A 5,057-nucleotide genomic window follows, 5' to 3' on the forward strand; every position below is an offset into this window, starting at 1 on the left:
CTCCATCCTGGGCCACAGAGCGAGACTCGGTCACAAAATAAAAATAAAAATAAAAAGATAATGATGTACAGATTGTCCCAGATTTGGCCAGAGATAACTCCTTCAACATGATCACGTGACCTTTATACGTATCTTCACCATTCTTAGGATACTTGCTCGTATTTTGGCACTAAAAAATGTCAAAATGTTTCAGGCTTATGTTTTTTATTTACCTCTTTTTACTTCCCAGCTGTGTAATTGGACAGAGCTCTGCAAAACTGTAAGAAACCTTGATTCCTTTTAGTTTGACTGATTCTTAATATCCCCTTTGACATACCCTAAGTTCCCAGGTATGCTTGAGTTTGTTTCTTGTTTTTTTTTTATTTTGTTTTTTGCTTTTTTTTTTTTTAAATTTGACTGTCCCTTGACAAGTATTACACTGACATAAAGATTATAGATTTATAATTGGTTGAGTACACAAATATTAATGACATACCATTATGCACCAGGCACCATTCTAAGAACCAGGAATGCAATGATAGAAAAAAAAAATGACTACAATCTATCAGGAAGCATATAGTTTATTTGTAGAAGAGAGACAAGGAAACTCATAAAATAGAGGTAGATATAGCAGATGACGGTAAGCTTATCTTGAAATGACAGCTATTTATTCTTAATCTCTTTTTTGAAATATCTAGGTTACTTCTGAACCCATCCTACTCTACATACATTTTAGAATCAGTTTTTAAGCTGACTCTAGATTAATATTTATTTTTATTTTGAAGGTATTTCTTCAGAGTTTCTTTGACTATGTACATTAATTTTTAAAGATTAACAACTTTATGATATCAGTCTTTGTTTTCACATCAAGACCCAAAGCTGGTTTATTTAAAAGGAGTATTGTTTCTCTGCCACTTATAAACCTCTTTTGAATTATTTTAGAATTAGTTGGTTTCCTGAAAGTTTGTTCTGCTATAAAATACTACTTTCTAAAATATTGATACATGTATAGCCATTGTCTCATATAAAACCAAAAATCCTGTATTGCTCAATGACTGCAGGATGATATTGTAAGAGCATATGGCTAACAAATGAGGAAAGGATCAACGGGAGAGTAAAATAAAAATTTTCAGCAGTCTATGTTATGGGATAAAAATTTAGGAATCTTCATGTTGCATAATAGAGAGTCCTCGAGGCAGTTATGGTGTGAGAAACTAAGGAAAAGAGAAATGAAAAATGCTGAATTTAAATCATTTTGGCATGGCACATAAATAGAATCTCTGGTGTATTTGAGAGTAATTCTAATGCAAACAATTTGCTTTCAAAAACAAAATTTTATTTTAGATATTTTTAGGTTTACAAATTAGTTATAAAGATAGTACAAAGAGTACCCAAATATCCCACATCCAGTTTACATCTTAACATTGCTGTGATACGTTTGTTATACGTTTGTCATACCTAATTAATCAATATTGATACATTATTATTAACTAAACTCCAAACTTTATTCAGATTTTATTAGTTTCTTCCTAATGTCTTTTTTCTGCTCTAAGATTTTATCTAGGACTACTAGACAATTTGTTTTAAATTAACCTTTTGCTATTGCTGAACTTAGTTCTTTCAATAAAACACTTTCCTGAGGCTATCTTCCTGGCATGAACCAATTAGTCTGGTTTTATGTAGATTACACTAGGATATGATGATTGAATCTTCTTTGTGATTCTCATGTTTGATTGTCAGGTGTTATATTTATTTTTCCTAAAAGAAAATAAATTTGTTTCGAGGTGTTAGGATGATCATCTAAAATGATTGAATATAAACAATCTGAAGTCAGAAAATATGCCAGGACAACCAATTTCATCTACTTCTGAAGCCACTGGGCTTTCTTTTAACCTCTAGTTGAAAGGTCTTGGATCTATTTCTAAGTACCAGTATAACTTCTGTTGCTCTCAGATTTTTGACAAATCATGTAAAATTCATAAGTATCAAACATCATGGTGTGAATACTAAAACTAGAAATCAGAAAAATCTAAAAACTGCCTTACCAAAGTTAATCATGACTCATCTGTATGCCTGAATTCAGCTGTGAGGAACTAGAAGTACCAGTCCTGACACTTGTGGTGTACTAAACAGCCCTTAGCAAAACAGATTGCCTGAATTGTTCAATTAATTTTTCAACACTGATCCAATTCACCTGTGGTCGTGTAGCCTGAGCCTAGGAAAATATTTCCCTGTGGATGGATGTCCAGTGAAATAGAATATTTAAAAATAAAAGAAATAAGTAAATTTTCCACAGACTTTTTTTCAAACTTCTTCTGATATTCAACCAATTTTGATTCCAAAAGAATCTTTTGGAATATAACAGAAAATATGCTATCTGGGTATTAAAATGTTTGGTGACATCTAAGATTTATTGTATTCATTCATTTAAATATATACTGAGCTGCTATTAATAATAAGTGCCAGCCACTGTACTAAGCCTTGGAAATACAGTGATAACTGGCTACAAGGGAAAAAAAAAAAAGACAGGGTATCTGCCCTCATGGAGAACATTTTCTGATGGGAGAGAGTTTTTGCTTAAATAGACAGGCACTTACAGCACCCATGCGCTCCAGAGGTGCCTCAAATAACTTTAATAGGGCACAGTTGTCCTTCTTGATTTAAACACAAGTAATTATGGTCATTTTCAGTACAATACAGGTTTCACTAAGAAAGCATTATGAATTCAGTATTCTTATACATATTTTACTCTTTTATATTTTACTCTTTTATTTTACTCTTTCCTTCCTCTCCACTTGCAACTTGCCACGATCTAGAGAAAAGCTCAAATATGCTTTCAATATTTGCAAACACTTATCTTGTGACAATGACCTCCAAAAACTGTCTTCTTTATAGTCTTACTACATTAACTACCATATGAATCAGTCAATATTTACTGAATATACAAGCATTATATACTGGCAGCCTGTCTTTTCAAACTTCAAAACATGGGAGAGGAAATATTAGGTGACTTGTTACAGGTTATACACCAAATAAGTAGATAGTTAGACTGGGTCAACAGTCATAATAAAATGAAGCCAAATCTCGCATGTCAGTGCTGACTGTGTACATGTTGGCAATGTTATTTAGATTTCTTCAGTGATAAAGAGAGTAGTTCTAATAGCCTTGTGGGGCTGGATTACCAGTTGAGTACATTTTTGAAGAGCATGTTTTCTAATGTACAAAATTATGTTAATGGAAAAATATGTCTGATGAATTAATAGTATAAATATATTATTTTGCAGATGTATGAACCCAGAATAGTGTGTAGGGGGGAATTACTGAGCTAAAAGATGATTCATATATATTTTTTTCTTATGTCCAGTAGGTTTAGCTAATACGAACGGTTCTGATGTGAAATGGAGAATATGGACTAGTACATTTTATATGCTAGTAATGTTCATAAAGTTTTTAAAGATCTTTTTGCCATTTTTCATTGAATTTCAAAATGATTTATAGTAAAGGTTTGCAAAACTGAAAATATAAAAATAGTAGATTCTCTTTTTTTACACATTATTAAGTTTTGAATTACCATAATGAGGAAGTATGGCTTACATTATCAACTGTTCATAAACACATCTTAAAGACTATGAGCCTTTCTGATTTTTAGGATCATTTATGAGTTGTTTATAGATCCCAAATATATGTTGGTTAAAAGGTTTTGGGAATGATGCCCTAAAGGTTGTATTTGTTAAGCTTTCCTAGGTGAACTTAAATAGATCAAGAGAAACAGAGAAATGGAAATAGAGAAAATAAAGAGGAATAGCTAGCCATGACATAATGTTATTAGCCACAATAAATAGCACAATCACAATATTAACAATGTGAGCATTGACCACATTATGGCTGTGCAGAGCTACAAAAAATAAATAATTACTATATAGAAGCATAGTGGTTTAAAAAATCTAGAGTTTTTATAATGATTATTTACATTTATAGATTTATTTAATACTTCATATTATAAATAGTTCTTAATTTTATCCATTTTAAAGACTATATACAAAATAAGAAATTAGATTTTATTTCTCAAACTTCATTCTGAAGAAGATAAAATGATATAAGAAAATTAAATATATTAGTAACACATTTAAAAAATCTCAGAATTGGCCGGGCACGGTGGCTCAAGCCTGTAATCCCAGCACTTTGGGAGGCCGAGACGGGCGGATCACGAGGTCAGGAGATCGAGACCATCCTGGCTAACACAGTGAAACCCCGTCTCTACTAAAAATACAAAAAAATTAGCCGGGCGAGGTGGCCGGCGCCTGTGGTCCCAGCTACTCGGGAGGCTGAGGCAGGAGAATGGCGTGAACCCAGGAGGCGGAGGTTGCAGTGAGCTGAGATCCAGCCACTGCACTCCAGCCTGGGCGACAGAGCAAGACTCCGTCTCAAAAAAAAAAAAAAAAAGTCTCAGAATTAAGTGAGCCTCAATACTCAAAATTTAATATAAAAAGAAAAAGTGAAAGGACTGCTAGTAAAGATGCTGGGGCTTTATACGATGCAAACTGATCTATTTATTTTTTAGCATGAAATATTGTATTAGTCTACTTACATATTATGCACCTACCACCGATCTCAGGAGTTCTAATATTTCAATAATGTTTTTAAATAATGGCCGGGCATGGTGGCTCACACCTATAATCCCAGCACTTTGGGAGGCCAAGGAGGGCAGATCACTTGAGGCCAGGAATTTGAGACCAGCCTGGCCAACATAGTGAAACTCCAGCTCTACTAAAAATGCAAAGAAATTAGCCTAGCATGGTAGCAGGCACCTGTAATCCCAGCTACTCAGGAGGCTGAGGTATGAGAATGGCTGTAACCTGGGAGGTGGAGGTTGCAGTGAGCCAAGATGGCGCTACTTCACTCCAGCCTAGGTGACAGAGCAAGACTCTGTCTAAGAAAGAAAGAAAGACAGAAAGAAAAAAGAAGAGAGAGAGAGAGAGAGAAAGAAAGAGAGAGAGAAAGAGAGAGAGAGAGAAAGAAAGAAAGAAAGAAAGAAAGAAAGAAAGAAAGAAAGAAAGAAAGAAAGAAAGAAAGAAAGA

This window comes from Colobus angolensis, unplaced genomic scaffold, assembly GCF_000951035.1.
Source record: "Colobus angolensis palliatus isolate OR3802 unplaced genomic scaffold, Cang.pa_1.0 Scaffold16, whole genome shotgun sequence".
Lineage (NCBI taxonomy): Eukaryota > Metazoa > Chordata > Mammalia > Primates > Cercopithecidae > Colobus > Colobus angolensis.